Consider the following 25,736-nt stretch of genomic DNA (forward strand, 5'->3'; position numbering starts at 1 on the left):
AATAATCAACCTTTGGTCCTTGCAAATATGGCCTAAGAACAATACCAAAATTGATATTCGCCTAATCGTTGCACCCAAGATGATATGAGAAATGCCCTTTTGATTTTGCTAGAATCGATCCCCAAAATTCACTAATTAATTTTAGGGTTTTTGTTGTGTTTTGTTTGATGAGAGAATGCTAGGTCAAAAATGAATTAGGTTAAGAAAAATGATCTCCCACTCTCTTATTATAACCGAAATAAGAGAAGTAAAGGGGAGATATTTTCTCTCCTCAATTTCGGCCAAAACCAACCGAAATAATAAGGAGGATTATCTCCTTATTTTCGGTTTTTCCACCTACCAAAATAAGGTGATTAAATCTTCTTATTTTTGGTAGTTTACAAAATGTATATAAAGTGTATAATTTATAAATTGTCATTTAATTTATTCCGTATTAATAAGTCTACACACAACAACTTGCAGTCGATTTATTAATGCCGGTCTGTAATAATTTATTATGACAATATCGTATAATATATACTTTAACTATAAATATCGCATATTTATAATTAGCTAATTAAAAATAACTGGTTACGTTTAATTACGAATTAACATCTTAATTCGTTCAAGCTAACATTATATACATTAATTAAATATAACATATTATATTCAATTTACGAATTGATAGTTAATTTGTCTCAGCTAATATTATTTAATTAAATTAAATAATCGTCTCATCAACACATTGACTAACTGTTTAGTCAAATACATGGACTAACCTTTTAGTCAGGCATCAATGTGATTATATTTTCATACAATCACATCTCTCAAACACATCCTTTAGGTGTGACTTTTAGGGACCAGTTGATCACCGCCATCAGTATGATAATAACGTCAAACTTTCTAGCAAGCCAACCGTTATTAAGTAATCGTTAATCAACTGATAAAATACAAAGTATACCCTTGTGAACCTATAAGAGATTTATAAATGTTATCACACTAATTGTGGAGGACACAAGCTCCAACAAACTCCCACTTGTCCTCACAAGTGTATGTGCGATAACCGATTCTCATATCCTAAAATTTCTCCCACTCAATGTAAAAAAATTTGCGAAATCCGTATTCACAAAGGTCGTATTTTACAAGTGATCAATATCAAGAGTGGTTTTCCCGACTAGAGAGTAACTTAACTGATAAACGAATCATCATTCGAGCATGGCCATGTATTTCAGTTACAACTCCTCGAGTGGCCCTGAGAAATTACTAAACCTGATAAAGGTTGGATATTTTCTTCAACTCGAATCCTGCAGATGTAAGCACAGTATGAAATGACCCAGAAAAAATCTACTTAGTCTCCTGTTACGGCAGACCATGAGAAAGAAACCAAAGTCACCCAAAAACTGCCTTAATCTCAAGAGACAGTCAATAGTCAAAAGAATCGACTCTAGGAACACAATGGACGTCCAATCCACGACCTGGCACCGAATGTTTTTAAACATTTAGGACTCCATTACGTTGTCACAATTTTTTTGTCCTACGAGATATCGTTATAACTCGTATCTGTGATCGATCAGCCAACTGTTTGACTTATGGCTCGTTGAACCCACCATCAATCGACTGCATAATATAATAGCCAGAGTTATCAGCTCATTAAGGCGATTACGGACCAAAACAAATATAATGTAATTCAGTTCACTTTGTGGCGTTCAATGTTGTCAGTACAATCCACATGAAAAACAAAATATGAAATAAAACGATGAAGTTATAAATAGTATATGAAAAAGATAATGTATCGAATCCATAATCAACTACTACAACTCAGGAACACGTTTAATTCCCATGGAAATAACGTGCCCTTCATGCTTATCATAATTCAACGGTTTAGTGAGAGGATCCGCGATGTTGTCATCCGAAGCTATCTTGTCAATCACTATCTCCTCTTGCTCCACGTAATCACGGATCAGGTGAGACTTCCGATGTACATGTCTAGACTTGTTGCTAGACCTGCTTAGCCTGGAAGATGGCACCTCTATTGTCACAATAGATGGTGATCGGGTCATTTGAACTAGGAACTATCGTAAGTCCTTGTAAGAATTGACGCATCCATATAGCTTCCTTTGCTGCTTCCGAAGCGGCATAGTACTCGGATTCAGTAGTAGAATCTGCTACAACACTCTGTTTGGAACTCTTCCAGCTGACCGCAGCACCATTAAGAGTAAAGACGAACTCGGACTGAGATTTAGAATCATCTCGATCCGTTTGGAAGCTAGCATCTGCGTAACCGATTGCGCATAGCTTAGTATCTCCTCCATAAGTCAATACCCTATCCTTAGTCCTCCGTAGGTACTTAAGGATGTTTTTAACAGCTATCCAGTGTGTTTGACCTGGATTCTTTTGGTACCAACTCGTCATACTCAATACATATGACGCGTGCATATCATGGCATACATGATTGATCCTATAGCTGATGCATAAGGAACACGACTCATGCGCTCAATCCCTTCGGGCATCGTGGGTGACTGAGACTTGCTCAACTGCATCCCAGATGTCATTGGAAGGTTCCCCTTCTTGGAGTTGGTCATGTTGAACCTTTCAAGAATCTTATCCAAATAAGACTTCTAACTCAGTGATAACGTCCGTCGTGATCTATCTCGGTAGATACGGATTCCCAATATGCGTTTTGCCTCACCCAGATCTTTCATCTGGAAATGGTTCTTCAACCATCCTTTAACCGAAGATAAGAGAGGAATGTCATTCACAATCAAGAGTATGTCATCGACATGCAATATCAAGAAAACAATCTTGCTCCCACTCGACTTGATATATAAGCATGGTTCCTCGACCGATCGAGTAAAACCATACTCTTTTATCACCTGGTCGAAACGATGATTCCAACTCCGAGAAGCTTGCTTAAGTCCATAAATGGAACGCTTAAGCTTGCACACTTTCTTAGGATTTTCAGGATCCATGAAACCTTCGGGTTGTACCATGTACAACTCTTCCTCCAAATAACCGTTTAAGAAGGCGGTTTTCACATCCATTTGCCAATTTCATAGTCATGAAAAGCGGCAATCGCTAAGATTATCCGAATGGAACGCAGCATAACTACGGGTGCAAAAATTTCATCATAATGCAATCCGTGCACTTGAGTGAAACCTTTTGCCACTAGCCGTGCCTTATAGGTAACTGGTTGCCCGTCTATAGAACGCTTTATTTTGTAAAGCCATTTGCACTATAGAGGTTTTACCTTATTAGGTAAATCAACTAGATCCCATACGTCATTCTCATACATGGAGTCCATCTCGGATTGCATGGTTCATTACTCTCTAGGAGCAAAACATCATTCTCCTCGACCATACCAATGTATCTGTCTGGAGGATTAGAGACTCTACCCGACATCCTAGGTTCCTGATGTGACCATAATTGGCGCATATTTAGCCCCCGAATTACCATTGTTTCCATGCTTTTTAGTGCCTATTTGGGTCATTTCTTATCTTTAGTTATTTGTTTTGCATATTCTTTGAGATTTTGATCCCTTGGTAGGAAAGGAGTAAGAATCTTGCATTTTCATGGCAAAACGAGGCTAAATTGATTGTATTCAATGACCAAGCATCAAGAAGAGACAAGACTAGAAGGCCTTTGTACATATCATAGTAGAAGAACCATGTTGAGAAAGGATCCTTGCGTCCCCAAGGAAATCCCCAAGGAATTTATGAAGAAAAGGGAAGAAAAGTAGAAGAATTGACGCTGACCAACAATCCGAACGGATTGCAGACAATCCGCCCGTCCAGCCAGCACAATCCGAGCGTCCCTCCTTGGAATCCGCTCGGATTCCCCCTCAACAATCCGAACGTCCCTCTCCTAAATCCGCTCGGATTGCACCGCCCAAATCCGGCCGTCCTGACCCTAATCCGCACGGATTCCTGCACAGCACGGATTTCATTCTTCAAGCTACGAAATGAGAAGCCCTTCTCTCAGAAAATACCGGGTCCTCCTTGCTCAACTTAAAAAGTGTAATTACTAGTTTAGCCCTTAGTTAACCCTAATGCATCCTCCCTAATTTTCACTATAAATACCCCATTAGGCTAATTAGAGGAGCATGTTCTTCTTATCAATAATTAGTGTAGTTAATATCAATCAAATCTCTTTTCAATATTGTAATCAAGTATTAATCAAGTTTTAATCCAAGTTTTAGTTCTTTAATCTCTCTCTTGTTCTTCCTTTATTTTGGGTAATTGAAGATTATTTGGGTTATTATTGGGAGATTGACAACCTCTCAATCTATCATTCAAGTACTTCTATTATTCTTGCTTTATTATTGGAATCATTAGTAGGTATAATCTCTTAATCCCTTTTTAATTATTGTTAATTACTTTCATTTATTCATCATGTTTCATATTGTTGGTATGATTGACAACCTTGCTAGCATGATCAACATGATAATGAGTGAGTAGTCTCTTAGCTAGGGTTTAATGGGTGATTAGGGAAACCAACATGGGGAATGATTCATGCTTAAATCAATATGCTTTCATATCTTATTTGCTTGCTTGTTTTGATCTTAATACATGCACATGTTATATTTGATGAAATGCTAAGCCTATGAATCCTTGCATTTACTATCATCTTCTATCTTTTCAATGAGACTTGTAAGACATAACCCAACTCGAGTCTCATTAGACCATGCATGTGTTGAGTAGGAAAGATTAAGTCGACTTGTAGGTGTTGTACAATGTAATCGATTCGGCTCCGGGACCCAAACTTTCCTAGGATTGTAAGATATAACCCAACTCAATCCATCACAACAATAATTGCTTGCTTATAATTTGAGAACATGTTTGTATGATCATATCCCATGATTCCCCTATGATCCCATGACACCCTAGTGCTTTTAATCAATTGTTTACACCCCTTTTTATTCATCTTGCTTGTTTATTTTCATTGTTATTCTAGTTTAGTAACCTTCTACATCAACCCAATTTGTGACACCCCTAGACACTACTAGTTACAATAGAATTCTCATTTCAATACCCGTCCCTTGGGATCCGACCTTTACTTGCCTCTTTACTAATTGTAGAGTTGTTTGTGAAGTATAAATTGTGTTTTGTATCGACCATTGACCAACGACCACATATACTTAATTGTGAACACGAAATGGCCTCGATCAAAAATGGCGCCGTTCTTGGGGACGGTGTTTAATTGATTTAAGATTTCTTTTTATTGTTATTAGTTGTGTCTTTCTTCACCTTGGGGAAGTAAAACTCCTCAAGGTTTGTTCTAATTGTTTTTGAGTTGTTTGATATTTTGCATGTCTAGAAGGTTACAAAGTGATTTGTTACCTTTTGACCGTGAAATCGAAAGAACCTTGACGAATAATAGGAGACTTGTTAGGAGGAATTTGAGAGGTGTTGGTGAAGTTGTTCAACCCACTAGTGAGTTTGTCAATCCTTTCGCAACCGAAGGAGAAGAAAACCCATTACACAATATCCCACAAAATCCACCTACAATGCCTAAATTCTCGTCACACTCTATACCCACCGAGGAGAATCTACCAAATGGTACTCCTACACCGCAACATCTCACCGGTAATTTTATTGCCAAGTCCGCCTTCATCCAACTAGTTGAGAGGAGCCAATTCGGGGGAATGCCTAGTGAGGACCCTCATTCTCATATGGAAACCTTTTGCGATTATTGTGATGCTATCTCTCAAACGGGCGTGACTCAAGACCAAATTAGATGGGTCTTATTTCCTTTTTCGTTAATCGGCACCGCAAAGCAATGGTTGAAGGGCCTTGATAAGGCCACCCTTGGAATAGATTCTTGGAAGAAGTTAGCTCTAGCTTTCTACAAAAAATTCTACCCACCGGAAAAGACTAACATGATAAGAGCTCAAATTACGGGTTTCAAGCAAAGGGATGAAGAATCTTTGTATGAGGCTTGGGAGCGGTTCAAAGGTATTTGTCGCTCATGTCCTCACCATGGACTTAGCGAATGGTTTTTGGTACAACGATTTTGGAACGGTTTATATGAAGATTCAAGGAACATTCTCAATATGGGATCAAATGGAATGTTCACCGATGTTGATGTCAATCAAACATGGAACAAGATTGAGGAAATGGCGGTCCATAATTCACAATATAGTAGACCTCGCAAGGCTACTAGAGGAGGAAAGCATGAAGTGGACTCCGTTACTCAATTGGGTGCTCAACTTAGTGCTCACATTGACACAATCAACTTGAAGTTTGAACAAGCTATGGCTAGACTTGAGGAAAACTCAAAATCATCAAAGCATCATGTCAATGCCATGACGGCATCCTCATCAATCCCAAGTGGGATATGTGAGAATTGTGGAACTTTGGGTCATGACCCAAGTGAGTGTAGGGGAACAACCGAACAAGTTAATGCTTTCCAAGCTTACAAAAGTGGTACCCCTTATTCAAATTTTTACAATGAAAACACCAAGTTCCATCCAAATCTCTCATACAAAAGCCAAAATGTTCAAAACCCTCAAACAACATACACTCCACCACCCATGAGGAATCAAAATCAAAGACCCTTTTACAATCAAAACCAAGGTTACCAAAATCAAAATCCATACAATCACCAAAATGACCAAGGTTTTGATGTCCAAAAAGCGGTCCTCCAAATGCAAAACAATCAACAAGAATTTTTCACTCAAATGCAAAAAGATAGCCAAGCAAAGGACACCACCATCAACAAAATTCTAGCTCACACCAAGATGTTGGAAACACAATTGACTCAACTAGCATCTTCAAGCTCACAAAGACAAAATGGGCAATTACCACCTCAAAGTAATCCCCCTAGACATGAAACGGTTAGTGCCATTCACTTGAGAAGTGGTACAAGATATGAGGCACCGAAGAAGCAAGTTGAGAATGAAGTTGTGCAAGCTAGTGAAAAGGAAGAAATTGTGCAAAGCCCCAAAGAAGGGGAATCATCAAAAGAAGAAAGTTCAAAGAAAAATGAAGACAAGGCCAAAGAGAAGGAGCCCATTGTGATTAGAGTTCCTTTTCCAAGTCGTCAAGCCAAGCCCAAATTTGATGATCAACTTGGAAAGTTCATGGAGATTGTGAAGAATTTAGAAGTCTCAATTCCTTTCACGGAATTAATCAATCACGTACCGGCCTATGCAAAATACATGAAAGATATCCTCACAAAGAAGAAGTCGATCCGGAAACTTGAGACTATCGCCTTCACTAAGGTGAGTAGTGCAATACTTCAAGGGAGTTCACCTCCAAAGTTAAAGGATCCGGGAAGCTTCTCAATACCGTGTACCATTGGCGACACGACGATCAACAAAGCCTTATGTGATCTAGGGGCTAGTGTGAGTGTCATACCGTACTCGGTAAGTAAAAGGTTGGGGATGGGAGAGCTTAAATGCACCAATATCACACTTCAAATGGCCGATAGATCGACGAAGACACCATTAGGGATATGGGAAGATGTCCCCGTGCGAATTGGGAAGTTTTTCATCCCGGTGGACTTTGTCATTGTTGATATGGAGGAAGATTCCAACATTCCAATCATCTTAGGAAGACCTTTCCTACACACCGCGGGTGCGGTGATTGATGTGAAACATGGAGAGCTCACTCTAGAAGTGGGAGATGAAAGCATAACTTTTAATCTTGACAAAACCATGAGAGCTCCTCGTTTGCATGAGCCATGTTTCATGATTGATCATTATAGCCGGAAGGATGAAAGGAAGAGATCGGAACTCCAACGGAGGAAGAAAATTGAAGATGCTTCATTCAAAGAGCAAGTGAATTGTGACAAGGAGAGCTTGCAAAGCTCATCAAAATCAACCAAGGAAGAAGAGGATGGCCTCATTGGCCAAGAGAAGAAATGGGGAGAGTTGTCTCCATCTAAGCAAGAGATTTTCAATGATCAACTCAATGAAGTTTGTGGTCTTTGGGACGACGAGTTCGAAGGGATTTTTAATCCCTACATTGGGCATGCCATCGATCATGATCAACAACAAGGGCCACGGTCTATTGAGGACCTCTACCACAATAATGAACAAGCTTTTGATTACTTCTTCAAGGTGTTGAGCAACATCAACAACACCTTGAACATGCCCCCTTGACATCTCATCAAGAATGAGAGTTTGGTGGAGTCCTCCCTAAACCACCACTTGTAAATATTTCTAACCCCCCTAACTTACATTTTAATTTTTGTATTGCATTTTTTGTCATTTTTGGATTTTTATTTACTTTGATCAAAATAATTGTCATGTAAGAGAGAAGTGAGGGAGGGACTAACGACTTCAATTGATGTGTAGTGCTTTACCTTAGTGTGGGGATGGGAATTGCCTAGGTTATCCATGCCTTAGTAATGCCCCCACAATGAAGAACACAAGAAATGAAGAAGAATGGAAGAATGGTAAAGGGAAATGCATTGTGCACGAATGGAATGAATCCGGGTGCAAAGGACCAGAATCCGAGCGGATCCCCAAAAATCCGCCCGTCTTGTGCAATCCGAGCGTCCTGACCAAAAGACGCCCGTCCTGAGCTGAGCTGAAATTGAAAATTTCTTGACTGTTGAAGAATCCGAGCGGATTTCTGGAAAGACGCCCGTCTCATAGAATCCGTCCGTCTTGTGAAGAAGACGCCCGTCTTTGCAGCTGAAGAAAATAAAGAAATTTCTCTGGACTGAAATCCGTCCGTCCTGAAGCAAATCCGCCCGTCCCATCACAGAAGAATCCGAGCGGATTTCCCAGAATCCGCCCGTCTTTAGGCGAGCTTCTGAAAATTTCCCCTGCGTTTTCGAAAATTTCGACTTCTTTAAATACCCTCCCACCTTCATTCCTTCATTCATTCATTCATAAACACTACCCACAACATCAAAACCCTCATCCTCTCCATCACAAAAACAAAACCCTCAACAAAATCCACCAAAATCAAATCAAACCATCCTTCAAACAACAAATCAATCACTCCATCTTCAATAAAAATCAAAACCAAGAACAAAATCTTCAACCTTTGAGTCGATTTTTGATTTCATAAAGGCAAAGCCTTTCACCTTCAAATCGATTTGGGCATTCTACAAATTGAAGATTTTTGATTCTTTTCTTGGTTAGTTCATCAAATGGCAAGGACAAAGGGAGCAACAAAGGCACCAAAGGCAAATGCTCTCTCTCAAAGGCAAAAAGCTCTCCAAACAAAGAAAGCTTTGGCAATGGTGGTATCAACACCAAACTTGGAAGTGCAACAACAACAACAAACTTCTATGGGAGCATCACCTTCTACTCCGGTAATCGATCAACTCTTGCATTATCCGGAGGTAACTTTTATTTCCGATACCCATAGAAATACATTTGTCAAGTTTGCTATGAAATCAATTCAATCCACCAAATTCATATGTGAAGATGCCTTGGAGAAATTGGGTGTTCTTGAACAAACAAAAGCCTTTTTCAATGCCATGGGTTTGAAGAAATTGTTTGAAACAAAGGAATCGACATACCCTTCCCTTGTCTTGGAATTCTTAAGTTCTTTAAAAGTTACCAAAGTTGAGGATAGGGAAAATCTTGAGTTTCGTCTAGCTAACATTAGTAGACGCATTACCTTTAAGGAATTGGGTGAAATTTTGGGTCTTAGCGATGAATCGAGATATCTTAAGCATTATGGAAAGTATGACCCCGAGCCTCTTTGGGAGGCAATCTCCGGGAAGAAATTTGATGATTTTCATGCTTGTCGTGCTCTTTTGGTCCATCATCCGGGCATAAGAGTATGGCACAAAGTTGTGGGAAATACCATAATTGCTAGGAAAGACACCAATCACTTCACAAGACTTGATTTTATTCTCCTTGAATCGGCTTTGAATGTCGGAAGAATTCACACCAAGCCTTTCAATTCTTTGAGGCTATTGGTTGATAGATGGCTTAATGTTGATAATGGGAAGAAGGGTACGACCGTTATTGTAAATGGCGGCCTAGTCACGGTCCTAGCTAAGCACTTTGATCCTAATTTCAATAAGGATAAGAAGTACAAAGCAAAGGAAGGTGGCCATCTTATTAATATGCACATTATGATTAACAAGTTCAAGTGGGTTGCCCATAACCCCCTTGACACTAAATATGGATGGCTAACTAGTGAAGCTAGATCGTTCACCTTACCCTCGAAGATTTGTCGCCTAAGTGTCCACCGGACCAACTATCTACTTCCCCTATCCGAAGAAGCCGAGTACATCATTCAACAACAAAAGGGTGATCATGAAACCCCCTCCTCTTCCATTGTTATACCGCCTTACCCCTTTGTGTATGAAGAGTTCAAACCGGAAGGAGTTGAAATTGGGAAAGACTATGTCACTCTTCTTATGCAAGCCATGCACAAGCAAGCTTATGAAGATCGGAAGAATGCATATTTGGCTCAATATCCTCCCCTCCTACATTTAGCTAGGCAAGGACTCCTTGATCCATCTTGTCCTTTGCCTAGTTGGGCGGATAAAGAAGCCTTGTTTCCGGGTGCATCTAGGGACGTGGTGGAAGACAATGAGGTTGTTGGAAATGGTGAAGAAATTGATGATAATATTGAGGAAGAAGCAAGTGGAGATGGAGAAGGAGATGGAGAAAGAGATGGTGAAGATGATGATGAACAAGATGATGAAGAAAGTGACAAGGAAAGTGGCAATGTGACCACTTCTCATGAGGGAAGTGGTGATGATGATAGCATGATGGAGGACTAGCAAGCCTTGGAGATTCCTACTCTCCCACGGTTTGTCTATATCTCTTTGTATTTTATTTCATTTTGATCATTGTTGGTTTAGTCCTAGTGATCGAGGCCATTTCGTGTTCACAATTAAGTATATGTGGTCGTTGGTCAATGGTCGATACAAAACACAATTTATACTTCACAAACAACTCTACAATTAGTAAAGAGGCAAGTAAAGGTCGGATCCCAAGGGACGGGTATTGAAATGAGAATTCTATTGTAACTAGTAGTGTCTAGGGGTGTCACAAATTGGGTTGATGTAGAAGGTTACTAAACTAGAATAACAATGAAAATAAACAAGCAAGATGAATAAAAAGGGGTGTAAACAATTGATTAAAAGCACTAGGGTGTCATGGGTTCATAGGGAAATCATGGGATATGATCATACAAACATGTTCTCAAATTATAAGCAAGCAATTATTGTTGTGATGGATTGAGTTGGGTTATATCTTACAATCCTAGGAAAGTTTGGGTCCCGGAGCCGAATCGATTAGATTTTACAACACCTACAAGTCGACTTAATCTTTCCTACTCAACACATGCATGGTCTAACAAGACTCGAGTTGGGTTATGTCTTACAAGTCAAGTTGAAAGGATAGAAGATGATAGTAAATGCAAGGATTCATAGGCTTAGCATTTCATCAAATATAACATGTGCATGTATTAAGATCAAAACAAGCAAGCAAATAAGATATGAAAGCATATTGATTTAAGCATGAATCATCCCCATGATGGTTTCCCCTAAGCACCCATTAAACCCTAGCTAAGAGACTACTCACTCATTATCATGTTGATCATGCTAGAAAGGTTGTCAATCATACTAACATAATGAAACATGATGAATAAATGAAAGTAATTAACAATAATTAAAAAGGGATTAAGAGATTATACCTACTAATGATTCCAATAATAAAGCAAGAATAATAGAAGTACTTGAATCCTAGATTGAGAGGTTGTCAATCTCCCAATAATAACCCAAATAATCTTCAATTACCCAAAATAAAGGAAGAACAAGAGAGAGATTAAAGAACTAAAACTTGGATTAAAACTTGATTAATACTTGATTACAATATTGAAGAGAGATTTGATTGATATTAACTACACTAATTATTGATAAGAAGAACATGCTCCTCTAATTAGCCTAATGGGGTATTTATAGTGAAAATTAGGGAGGATGCATTAGGGTTAACTAAGGGCTAAACTAGTAATTACACTTTTTAAGTTGAGCAAGGAGGAGCCGGTATTTTCTGAGAGAAGGGCTTCTCTTTTCGTAGCTTGAAGAATGAAATCCGTGCTGTACTGAAATCCGTGCGGATTAGAGTCGGGACGGCCGGATTTGGGCTGGGCAATCCAAGCGGATTCAAGAGAGGGACGCTCGGATTGTGTTGGGGTAATCCGAGCGGATTCCAAGGAGGGACGCTCGGATTGTGCTGGCTGGACGGACGGATTGTCTGCAATCCGTTCGGATTGTTGGTCAGCGTCAATTCTTCTTCTTTTCTTCCCTTTTCTTCATAAATTCCTTGGGGATTTCCTTGGGGACGCAAGGATCCTTTCTCAACATTGCTCTTCTACTATGATATGTACAAAGGCCTTCTAGTCTTGTCTCTTCTTGATGCTTGGTCATTAAATACAATCAATTTAGCCTCGTTTTGCCATGAAAATGCAAGATTCTTACTCCTTTCCTACCAAGGGATCAAAATCTCAAAGAATATGCAAAACAAAGAACTAAAGATAAGAAATGACCCAAATAGGCACTAAAAAGCATGGAAACAATGGTAATTCGGGGCTAAATATGCGCCAATTATGGTCACATCAAATATCCCCAAACCGAACCTTTGCTCGTCCCGAGTAAAGAGGTGACAAAGACTAGGACCAAAACTAACCTATCCTAATAATAATAGCCGATATGAGACAATTAGCGGGTCTCACTCCGCCCCTTCAACTCACAACAAGACAACCATGAGGTAGGATGCCTTCTTGCAAGGCAAGGTGGGTCTTGCCAAAATGGCGACACATCCAAACATTAAGCACATAAAATCACATAATGGATGCATCTACAAAAAGAATAGCCACTTTCCTCATCTAAGTGGCGGAAATTATCTACAAGGGAAGCAATTCAAGGGTACACAATCCTTCATAGATGCAATTTGTTCAAACTACTAAGCCTAGAAGGATACCAATAAATCACCTCCAAGTTGTGTCAAGCTAGGGTACCTTTGTCCTCAATCGTTAAATGCTTTCGTCAAGAGTAGACTCCCTATGGTGTTAGAAACACTTTAGGATCGCGGAATTCCCCTCTTGCCTAGACAAGAAGAAGGGTCGTCCCCTCTCTACCATGCACAAAAATGGATATGATGGATAAAGGGATCGATAGATATTTGAGTTTCTCTTTGGGAGTTTGCTTTTGTTTTTGTTTTTCCCCCCAATTTGTTGTGGCATTTGACATTTGAGAACACTTTCTTGCCATTTCTTTTTGATTTTTGGCTTTTCAAAACTTGACAACTTTTTTGCATTTCTTTTTGAACATTTTCAAAGTCACCCCAATTAGTAACGAGGGTGCCTTGTATTTGAAGCTTAGGAGTTCTATTTTTGCTCCTCTTTTCATTTGATGCATTTTTGCAAACTTTCTTTCACTTTTCATTTCATTGAACTCAAATTGATTTCTTTTTGTGCCCATTCCCTTTTTGATGACAAAATGTGGTAGAACATGGATGAATGATGGATGTATGGGTGCATGGTTTCAAGGGTCACCTTGGAATAAACGGTAGCCAAGGAGTTATCACACCACAAGGTACTCTTGACTAGGCCTTAATCCATGGGTCAAAGGATACTAGTATGACACATCCTAGGGTGTTTTACAAGTATTCTAACAAGCAAAGTCTTAAGAAGAAAAATCATCTACTAGGGCCTATATACACTAGTCAAGCTTCCCAAGTAGACGGTTTCGCAAAATTTTTTCTAACATGCAAACTACATGCCATGATGCAACTAACATATACACATCCTAATGCAAATGATTCTACCAACTAATATGGCATATAAACTAAATGCAATCCTAAGTTCACATTGTTTTACCGCATCAATCAAAATAAAGCCACATAGTCATTAACATAAAGAGGAAAAAGGAGATTGGAAAGATCATACCATGCGGTCTTCAATATCCTCATGTCTCGGATGTGGCGTAGTCAATCAAAGTGAACAAGGATAAACAAACACAATATATACAAGACAATATATACAAAGGAAATGAACTTGTTTTTGGTTTTTCAATTTTTTCAATTTTTATGATTTTTGAAATTTTTCAATTTTTATGGTTTTTGAATAAAAGTTAAGTGTTAGAATTCCCATCCCCACACTAATATGGGCATTGTCCTCAATGGCCAAAATGATGGAAATTATGCAAAGATGATGCATGATTTCTATACTAAATGCAATTCTACACTAAGCTATACTACATGATGCATGGTTTTTGTTATGACGGAGAGGATAATTTAGATTACCTCCCGTTGTGTATGCATTAACTTCCCCAAACCAAATAAGACACTATTGCTAATGTCAAGGATGGGTATAGTTCATGCACACACTATGCTATGCATGAAACTAGATTGTCATTTTGGATTTTACAAATGGGAACAATAAAGAACACCTCAATGGTACCGAGGTGTGAGTCCTTTGATGTTGCTAGGACTAAACCAACAATGATCAAAATGAAATAAAATACAAAGAGATATAGACAAACCATGGGAGTGTAGGAGTCTCCAAGGCTAGTCTTCCATCATGCTATCATCATCATCACTTCCCTCATGAGAAGTGGTCACATTGCCACTTTCCTTGGCACTTTCTTCTTCACTTTCTCCATCATCTTGTTCATCATCATCTTCACCATCTCTTTCTCCATCTCCACTTGCTTCTTCCTCAATATTATCATCAATTTATTCACCATTTCCAACAACCTCATTGTCTTCCACCACGTCCCTAGATGCACCCGGAAACAAGGCTTCTTTATCCGCCCAACTAGGCAAAGGACAAGATGGATCAAGGAGTCCTTGCCTAGCTAAATGTAAGAGGGGAGGATATTGAGCCAAATATGCATTCTTCCGATCTTCATAAGCTTACTTGTGCATGGCTTGCATAAGAAGAGTGACATAGTCTTTCCCAATTTCAACTCCTTGCGGTTTGAACTCTTCATACACAAAGGGGTAAGGCGGTATAACAATGGAAGAGGAGGGGGTTTCATGATCACCCTTTTGTTGTTGAATGATGTACTCGGCTTCTTCGGATAGGGGAAGTAGATAGTTTGTCCGGTGGACACTTAGACGACAAATCTTCGCGGGTAAAGTGAATGATCGAGCCTCACTAATAAGCCATCCACACTTGGTGTCAAGGGAGTTTTGAGCAACCCACTTGAACTTGTTAATCATGATAGGCATATCAATAAGATGGCCACCTTCCTTTGCCTTGTATTTGCTATCCTTATTGAAATTAGGATCAAAGTGCTTGGCTAGGACCGTGACTAGGCCGCCATTAACAATAACGGTTGTACCCTTCTTCCCACTTTCAACATGGAGCCATCTATCAACCAATAGCCTCAAAGAATTGAAAGGCTTGGTATGGATTCTTCCGATATTCAAAGCCGATTCAAGGAGAATAAAATCAAGTCTTGTGAAATGATTGGTGTCTTTCCTAGCAATTATGGTATTTCCCACAACTTTGTGCCATACTCTTATGCCCGGATGATGGACCAAAAGAGCACGACAAGCATGAAAATCATCAAATTTCTTCCCGGAGATTGCCTCCCAAAGAGGCTCGGGGTCATACTTTCCATAATGCTTAAAGTATCTCGATTCATCGCTAAGACCCAAAATTTCACCCAATTCCTTAAAGGTAATGCGTCTACTAATGTTAGCTAGACGAAACTCAAGATTTTCCCTATTCTCAATTTTGGTGACTTTTAAAGAACTTAAGAATTCCAAGACAAGGGAAGGGTATGTCAATTCCTTTGTTTCAAACAATTTCTTCAAACCCATGGCATTGAAAAAGGCTTTTGTTTGTTCAAGAACACCCAATTTCTCCAAAGCATCTTTACATATGAATTTGGTGGATTGAATTGATTTCATAGCAAACTTAGCAAATGTCTTTCTATGGGTATCGGAAATAAAAGTTACCTCCGGATAATGCAAGAGTTGATCGATTACCGGAGTAGAAGGTGATGCTCCCATAGAAGTTTGTTGTTGTTGTTGTTGCACTTCCAAGTTTGGTGTTGCTACCACCATTGCCAAAGCTTTCTTTGTTTGGAGAGCTTTTTGCCTTTGAGAGAGAGCCTTTGCCTTTGGTGCCTTTGTTGCCTTTGTTGCACCCTTTGTCCTTGCCATTTGATGAACTAACCAAGAAAAGAATCAAAAATCTTCAATTTGTAGAATGCCCAAATCGATTTGAAGGTGAAAGGCTTTGCCTTTATGAAATCAAAAATCGACTCAAAGGTTGAAGAATTTGTTCTTGGTTTTGATTTTTATTGAAGATGGAGTGATTGATTTGTTGTTTGAAGGATGGTTTGATTTGATTTTGGTGGATTTTGTTGAGGGTTTTTGTTTTTGTGATGGAGAGGATGAGGGTTTTGATGTTTAGGGTAGTGTTTATGAATGAATGAATGAATGAATGAAGGTGGGGGGGTATTTGAAGAAGTCGAAATTTTCGAAAACGCAGGGGCAATCCGTGCGGATTAGGCACAATCCGTGCGGATTCTGCAGCTTCAAAATTTTCAGGAGCTCGCCTAAAGACGGGCGGATTCTGGGGAATCCGCTCGGATTCTTCTGTGATGGGACGGGCGGATTTGCTTCAGGACGGACGGATTCTAGTCCAGGGAAATTTCTCTGTTTTCTTCAGCTGCAAAGACGGGCGTCTTCTTCACAAGACGGACGGATTCTGTGAGACGGGCGTCTTTCCAGAAATACGCTCGGATTCTTCAACAGTCAAGAAATTTTCAATTTCAGCTTAGCTCAGGACGGGCGTCTTTTGGTCAGGACGCTCGGATTGTTGGAGACGGGCGGATTTGGTACAATCCGCTCGGATTCTGGTCCTTTGTACCCGGATTCATTCCATTCGTGCACAATGCATTTCCCTTTACCATTCTTCCATTCTTCTTCATTTCTTGTGTTCTTCATTGTGGGGGCACTACTAAGGCATGAATAGCCTAGGCAATTCCCATCCCCACACTAAGGTAAAGCACTACACATCAATTAAAATTGTTAGTCCCTCCCTCACTTCTCTCTTACATGACAATTATTTTGATCAAAGTAAATAAAAATCCAAAAATGACAAAAAATGCAATATAAGAATTGAAATGTAAGTTAGGGGGGTTAGAAATATTTACAAGTGGTGGTTTAGGGAGGACTCCACCAAACTCTCATTCTTGATGAGATGTAAAGGGGGCATGTTCAAGGTGTTGTTGATGTTGCTCAACACCTTGAAGAAGTAATCAAAAGCTTGTTCATTGTTATGGTAGAGGTCCTCAATAGACCGTGGCCCTTGTTGTTGATCATAATCGATGGCATGCCCAATGTAGGGATTAAAGATCCCTTCAAATTCGTCGTCCCAAAGACCACAAACTTCATTGAGTTGATCATTGAAAATCTCTTGCTTAGATGGAGACAACTCTCCCAATTTCTTCTCTTGGCCAATGAGGCCATCCTCTTCTTCCTTGGTTGATTTTGATGAGCTTTGCAAGCTCTCCTTGTCACAATTCACTTGCTCTTTGAATGGAGCATCTTCAATTTTCTTCCTCCATTGGAGTTCCGATTTCTTCCTTTCATCTTTTCGGCTATAATGATCAATCATGAAACATGGCTCATGCAAACGAGGAGCTCTCATGGTCTTGTCAAGATTAAAAGTTATGCTTTCATCTCCCACTTCTAGAGTGAGCTCTCCATGTTTCACATCAATCACCGTACCCGCGGTGTGTAGGAAAGGTCTTCCTAAGATGATTGGAATGTTGGAATCTTCCTCCATATCAACAATGACAAAGTCCACCGGGATGAAAAACTTCCCAATTCGCACGGGGACGTCTTCCCATATCCCTAATGGTGTCTTCGTCGATCTATCGGCCATTTGAAGTGTGATATTGCATTTAAGCTCTTCCATTCCCAACCTTTTACTCACCGAGTACGGCATGACACTCACACTAGCCCCTAGATCACATAAGGCTTTGTTGATCGTCGTGTCGCCAATGGTACACGGTATTGAGAAGCTTCCCGGATCCTTTAACTTTGGAGGTGAACTCCCTTGAAGTATTGCACTACTCACCTTAGTGAAGGCGATAGTCTCAAGTTTCCGGATCGAATTCTTCTTTGTGAGGATATCTTTCATGTACTTTGCATAGGCCGGTACGTGATTGATTAATTCCGTAAAAGGAATTGAGACTTCTAAGTTCTTCACAATCTCCATGAACTTTCCAAGTTGATCATCAAATTTGGGCTTGGCTTGACGACTTGGAAAAGGAAGTCTAATCACAATGGGCTCCTTCTCTTTGGCCTTGTCTTCATTTTTCTTTAAACTTTCTTCTTTTGATGATTCCCCTTCTTTGGGGCTTTGCACAATTTCTTCCTTTTCACTAGCTTTCACAACTTCATCCTCAACTTGCTCCTTCGGTGCTTCATATCTTGTACCACTTCTCAAGTGAATGGCACTAAACGTTTCATGTCTAGGGGGATTACTTTGAGGTGGTAATTGCCCCTTTTGTCTTTGTGAGCTTGAAGATGCTAGTTGAGTCAATTGTGTTTCCAACATTTTGGTGTGAGCTAGAATGTTGTTGATGGTGGTGTCTTTTGCTTGGCTATCTTTTTGCATTTGAGTGAAAAATTCTTGTTGATTCTTTTGCATTTGGAGGACCGCTTTTTGGACATCAAAACCTTGGTCATTTTGGTGATTGTATGGATTTTGATTTTGGTAACCTTGGTTTTGATTGTAAAAGGGTCTTTGATTTTGGTTCCTCATGGGTGGTGGAGTGTATGTTGTTTGAGGGTTTTGAACATTTTGGCTTTTGTATGAGAGATTTGGATGGAACTTGGTGTTTTCATTGTAAAAATTTGAATAAGGGGTACCACGTTTGTAAGCTTGGAAAGCATTAACTTGTTCGGTTGTTACCCTACACTCACTTGGGTCATGACCCAAAGTTCCACAATTCTCACATATCCCAATTGGGATTGATGAGGATGCCGTCATGGCATTGACATGATGCTTTGATGATTTCGAGTTTTCCTCAAGTCTAGCCATAGCTTGTTCAAACTTCAAGTTGATTGTGTCAATGTGAGCACTAAGTTGAGCACCCAATTGAGTAACGGAGTCCACTTCATGCTTTCCTCCTCTAGTAGCCTTGCGAGGTCTACTATATTGTGAATTATGGACCGCCATTTTCTCAATCTTGTTCCATGTTTGATTGTCATCAACTTCGGTGAACATTCCATTTGATCCCATATTGAGAATGTTCCTTGAATCTTCATATAAACCATTCCAAAATTGTTGCACTAAAAACCATTCGCTAAGTCCATGGTGAGGACATGAGCGACAAATACCTTTGAACCGCTCCCAAGCTTCATACAAAGATTCTTCATCCCTTTGCTTAAAACCCGTAATTTGAGCTCTTAGCATGTTAGTCTTTTCCGGTGGGTAGAATTTTTGTAGAAAGCTAGAGCCAACTTCTTCCAAGAATCTATTCCAAGGGTGGCCTTATCAAGGCCCTTCAACCATTGCTTTGCGGTGCCGATTAACGAAAAAGGAAATAAGACCCATCTTATTTGGTCTTGAGTCACGCCCGTTTGAGAGATAGCATCACAATAATCGCAAAAGGTTTCCATATGAGAATGAGGGTCCTCACAATGCATTCCCCCGAATTGGCTCCTCTCAACTAGTTGGATGAAGGCGGACTTGGCAATAAAATTACCGGTGAGATGTTGCGGTGTAGGAGTACCATTTGGTAGATTCTCCTCGGTGGGTATAGAGTGTGACGAGAATTTAGGCATTGTAGGTGGATTTTGTGGGATATTGTGTAATGGGTTTTCTTCTCCTTCTATTGCGAAACGATTGACAAACTCACTAGTGGGTTGAACAACTTCACCAACACCTCTCAAATTCCTCCTAACAAGTCTCCTATTATTCGTCAAGGTTCTTTCGATTTCACGGTCAAAAGGTAACAAATCACCTTGTGACCTTCTAGACATGCAAAATATCAAACAACTCGAAAACAATTAGAACAAGCCTTGAGGAGTTTTACTTCCCCAAGGTGAAAAAGACACAACTAATAACAATAAAAGAAATCTTGAATCAATTAAACACCGTCCCCGGCAACGGCGCCATTTTTGATCGAGGCCATTTCGTGTTCACAATTAAGTATATGTGGTCGTTGGTCAATGGTCAATACAAAACACAATTTATACTTCACAAACAACTCTACAATTAGTAAAGAGGCAAGTAAAGGTCGGATCCCAAGGGACGGGTATTGAAATGAGAATTCTATTGTAACTAGTAGTGTCTAGGGGTGTCACAAATTGGGTTGATGTAGAAGGTTACTAAACTAGAATAACAATGAAAATAAACAAGCAAGATGAATAAAAAGGGGTGTAAACAATTGATTAAAAGCACTAGGGTGTCATGGGTTCATAGGGAAATCATGGGATATGATCATACAAACATGTTCTCAAATTATAAGCAAGCAATTATTGTTGTGATGGATTGAGTTGGGTTATATCTTACAATCCTAGGAAAGTTTGGGTCCCGGAGCCGAATCGATTAGATTGTACAACACCTACAAGTCGACTTAATCTTTCCTACTCAACACATGCATGGTCTAACAAGACTCGAGTTGGCTACAAGTCAAGTTGAAAGGATAGAAGATGATAGTAAATGCAAGGATTCATAGGCTTAGCATTTCATCAAATATAACATGTGCATGTATTAAGATCAAAACAAGCAAGCAAATAAGATATGAAAGCATATTGATTTAAGCATGAATCATCCCCATGATGGTTTCCCCTAATCACCCATTAAACCCTAGCTAAGAGACTACTCACTCATTATCATGTTGATCATGCTAGAAAGGTTGTCAATCATACTAACATAATGAAACATGATGAATAAATGAAAGTAATTAACAATAATTAAAAAGGGATTAAGAGATTATACCTACTAATGATTCCAATAATAAAGCAAGAATAATAGAAGTACTTGAATCCTAGATTGAGAGGTTGTCAATCTCCCAATAATAACCCAAATAATCTTCAATTACCCAAAATAAAGGAAGAACAAGAGAGAGATTAAAGAACTAAAACTTGGATTAAAACTTGATTAATACTTGATTACAATATTGAAGAGAGATTTGATTGATATTAACTACACTAATTATTGATAAGAAGAACATGCTCCTCTAATTAGCCTAATGGGGTATTTATAGTGAAAATTAGGGAGGATGCATTAGGGTTAACTAAGGGCTAAACTAGTAATTACACTTTTTAAGTTGAGCAAGGAGGAGCTGGTATTTTCTGAGAGAAGGGCTTCTCTTTTCGTAGCTTGAAGAATGAAATCCGTGCTGTACAGAAATCCGTGCGGATTAGAGTCGGGACGGCCGGATTTGGGCTGGGCAATCCGAGCGGATTCAAGAGAGGGACGCTCGGATTGTGCTGGGGTAATCCGAGCGGATTCCAAGGAGGGACGCTCGGATTGTGCTGGCTGGACGGACGGATTGTCTGCAATCCGTTCGGATTGTTGGTCAGCGTCAATTCTTCTTCTTTTTCTTCCCTTTTCTTCATAAATTCCTTGGGGATTTCCTTGGGGACGCAAGGATCCTTTCTCAACATTGCTCTTCTACTATGATATGTACAAAGGCCTTCTAGTCTTGTCTCTTCTTGATGCTTGGTCATTGAATACAATCAATTTAGCCTCGTTTTGCCATGAAAATGCAAGATTCTTACTCCTTTCCTACCAAGGGATCAAAATCTCAAAGAATATGCAAAACAAAGAACTAAAGATAAGAAATGACCCAAATAGGCACTAAAAAGCATGGAAACAATGGCAATTCGGGGGCTAAATATGCGCCAATTATGGTCACATCACCTAGCAACATCAAAGGACTCACACCTCGGTTCCATTGAGGTGTTCCTCTTTTTGTTCCCATTTGTAAAATCCAAAATGACAATCTAGTTTCATGCATAGCATAGTGTGTGCATGAACTATACCCATCCTTGAACATTAGCAATAGTGTCTCACTCGGTTTGGGGAAGTTGATGCATACGCAACGGGAGGTAATCTAAATTATCCTCTCCGTCATAACAAAAACCATGCATCATGTAGTGTAGCTTAGTATAGAATTGCATTTAGTATAGAAATCATGCATCATCTTTGCATAATTTCCATCATTTTGGCCATTGAGGACAATGCCCATATTAGTGTGGGGATGGGAATTCTAACACTTAACTTTTATTCAAAAACCCATAAAAATTTGAAAAATTGAAAAATCCAAAAACAAGTTCATTTCCTTTGTATATATTGTCTTGTATATATTGTGTTTGTTTTATCTTTGTTCACTTTGATTGACTACGCCACATCCGAGACATGAGGACATTGAAGACCGCATGGTATGATCTTTCCAATCTCCTTTTTCCTCTTTATGTTAATGACTATGTGGCTTTATTTTGATTGATGCGGTAAAAACAATGTGAATTTAGGATTGCATTTAGTTTATATGGCATATTAGTTGGTAGAATCATTTGCATTAGGATGTGTATATGCTAGTTGCATCATGGCATGTAGTTTGCATGTTAGAAAAATTTTGCGAAACCGTCTACTTGGGAAGCTTGACAAGTGTATATAGGCCCTAGTAGATGCTTTTTCTTCTTAAGACTTTGCTTGTTAGAATACTTGTAAAACACCCTAGGATGTGTCATTCTAGTATCCTTTGACCCATGGACTAAGGCCTAGTCAAGAGTACCTTGTGGTGTGATAACTCCTTGGCTACCGTTTATTCCAAGGTGACCCTTGAAACCATGCATCCATCCATCCATCATCCATATTCTACCATATTTTTGTCAACAAAAAGGGAATGGGCACAAAAAAAAAAGAAATCAATTTGAGTTCAATGAAATGAAAAGTGAAAGAAAGTTTGCAAAAATGCATCAAATGAAAAGAGGAGCAAAAATAGACTCCAAAAGCTTCAAAAACAAGGCACCCTCGTTACTAATTGGGGTGACTTTGAAAATGTTCAAAAGAAATGCAAAAAAAGTTGTTAAGTATTGAAATGCCAAAAATCAAAAAGAAATGGCAAGAAAGTGTTCTCAAATGTCAAATGCCACAAGAAATTGGGGGGAAAAACAAAAACAAAAGCAAACTCCCAAAGTGAAACTCAAATATCTATTGATCCCTTTATCCATCGTATCCATTTTTGTGCATGGTAGAGAGGGGACGACCCTTCTTCTTGTCTAGGCAAGAGGAGGAATTCCGCGATCCTCCAGTGTTTCTAACACCATAGGGAGTCTATTCTTGACGAAAGCTGTGACACCCCTCGTTGAGGTAACTAAAAGTAACTAGTAAATCGTGGCGGAAACACGAGATTTTTAAAACTTTTAAGGCTTCTAATGAAGTCCAACGCGAGGCATCACCAACACGATAAATAAGTTTAGTTAGTTAAATTTAAGTTTACAACACAAGTCTATTTATTGGGGAAAAAATATCCCACGAATTAACATAAGTTCAAAAGTAGGTGAGTCTATCAAGTGATAACTAAATAAGGTCCGAGGTAAGAACTCGCTAGCTCACACGGTCTTCCCCACTTAAGCTTCATCACAAACCTGTAATTCATAATAAATATGAAAGCCACAGTCAGTGGGGAGTAACTCAGGGTTCTCCCAGCCACAATATGTCAAAATAAAAGTAATTAGGAATTTAATTAAATAAACAAGCATGAGAGTAAATACTTACGGCATTACGAAAATCATGATTAGTGGGCATAAGAAATTAGGAATGGTAAAGCACAAATGCGAGAAGAATTATTAGGTCAAACTGTCACATATCAACTCGACTCAAATGTAAGACAATTACAAAGTATAGACTCAAACAAGACAACCCTCTAGACTCCAACCTCTTGGTAGGACGACGATCATAATACGGTCCTAGTCTAAACCTGGCCAGACTCTCGGGATGGACGACACCCGATTCGACAAACGATACCAAATCGTATCCAAGACTCGAAATATGGTACACCTAACCGTGCCCGAAAATCGAGTAACCTCAAGCGGAACCTTGTCACCTAACCGTGACCCCCGGTCCGAAAAAGGCGGAAGGAAAAATAGCCCAACTCGGAAGCAATGGCACCTAACCGTGACCCAATGTCCGAGGGCAAATAAATAGGGAATGTCGAGTAGTCTCACAATGTAAAACGTCACACTCGGGTCCGAACAAGAACCATAACCATTATGCATGATCATAACATTAATGAGTCTTAAAGTAACCAATTACCGATAGGAAAGAAGATGCATGCATAGCTCAATCATTATTGGAAGTCGCAAGTGAAATAGAACAAACAGGGACTCCCAGTAGGGTGGTGTCTGGCCGCCGGCCACCGGCCGGGACAACATGCCAAACTCGAAATTTAATAAAACTTACATAGTGCACTCCCAGCCGGTCAAGAGACCTTGCTGGTCCACCTACTGGGAATACGGCCAAATTTCAAAAACACATAAAACCTTGATGCGCTCCCAAGGTGGCCAAGACCTGGTCACGTCACCACCCGGGAATACGCCAAACTCAAAATCACCTAAAACCCTCGGTGTACTCCCGGCCCGGTCAAGACCGGCCGCGGTCACCCTACTGGGACTACTGAGCTTACTAAAATATGTCCAAAACTTACAGGAATCTCCCAGCCGGTCAGTAGACCGGCCGCCGGTCACCCGGCTGGGACTACAAACACGCGGGTTCAATGCAAAACACTTCCAAACCATTTGAAACCAACAAAAATTGTTTCCCATCAATTGTTTACGTATCCTAGCATGATTCTAACTCGGAAAAACAACATATTTGAGCATGTGAAAGGGTAATTCCGAATTCAAGAGATGTAGCATGAGATTTTCATCTAAACATGTGAGAATTGCAAACAAGCATGATATACAACATCCAAATTAGCACCAATCATGAAAGATACAACTTTTAACATTCATATGAGATTATAACTATATAAAACCACACAATTTTAACATAAAAGTCGAGTAACCAATCACCGTTACCTTTTTGCACTTCAATCTTCTAAAGACTCGTCAATGATGTAGCTATCCTCCTCCGGGTTGTCCAAGTTCTCCCTAAACACAAAAATAAAGATATTAAGTCAAGAATCCACATCCTTGAAAGATGAGGATTTCGAAAAAGAGGAAAAGATGGCAACTTTCTTACTTAGAAACAAGGGAAATGAGAAAAGGAAGAGAATGGCGCGAAAAAGAACGAGATTGGTGAAGAATTGAGTGAATTATGGTGATTTTAGGGTTGAGAGCAAGGGTTTAACAATGGTGGAGTGGTTGTTGGGGAAATTTCAGAAATTAGAAGTGAGGGAGATGAAGTTGTGAGGGTTTAGTTGAGGTTTTGTGTGGAGAAAAGAGGAGAGAAAAGACCCATGAGTCAAGTTAAGCCCAATAACTCAAAATGAGTCGGTATCCACTAGAATTTTCGTCCCAAGTCTACTATAACTCGAGACGGAGAATAATATTATTAAAATCTACACTATTATTACCGTTACACGGCTATGACGATGTTTTATGAAAATAAGCTTTAAATAATAATTATTTAATAAAAATTACTTAAAAATTTATTTAAAATATAAGGAAAGCGCGGGGTGTTACAATCATCCCACCTTTTAAAAAGTTTCGCCCTCGAAACTTGAAACGAAAAGGTATTACCTTAAGAAAACAAACTAGGGTACTTGACACGCATGGAAGCTTCCGGCTCCCAAGTCTCTTCTTCTACATCACCACACTTCCACAAAACCTTCACCAAGGGCACCACTTT

At 39.5% G+C, this 25,736-nt stretch overlaps 2 non-coding genes across 2 annotated transcripts; one reads left to right on the forward strand and one right to left on the reverse strand.

Annotated features, from left to right (window-relative positions):
- Positions 1 to 5,854: 5,854 nt before the first annotated feature.
- LOC141624705 (small nucleolar RNA R71) lies at positions 5,855 to 5,961 on the reverse strand. Its single transcript, XR_012534510.1, has one exon. It is a non-coding gene; the product is annotated as a small nucleolar RNA R71 (small nucleolar RNA).
- A 13,278-nt stretch (positions 5,962 to 19,239) lies between these two features.
- On the forward strand, positions 19,240 to 19,346 carry LOC141625944 (small nucleolar RNA R71). Its single transcript, XR_012535684.1, has one exon. It is a non-coding gene; the product is annotated as a small nucleolar RNA R71 (small nucleolar RNA).
- Positions 19,347 to 25,736: the final 6,390 nt, after the last annotated feature.

Source organism: Silene latifolia, chromosome X, assembly GCF_048544455.1.
Source record: "Silene latifolia isolate original U9 population chromosome X, ASM4854445v1, whole genome shotgun sequence".
Classification (NCBI taxonomy): domain Eukaryota; kingdom Viridiplantae; phylum Streptophyta; class Magnoliopsida; order Caryophyllales; family Caryophyllaceae; genus Silene; species Silene latifolia.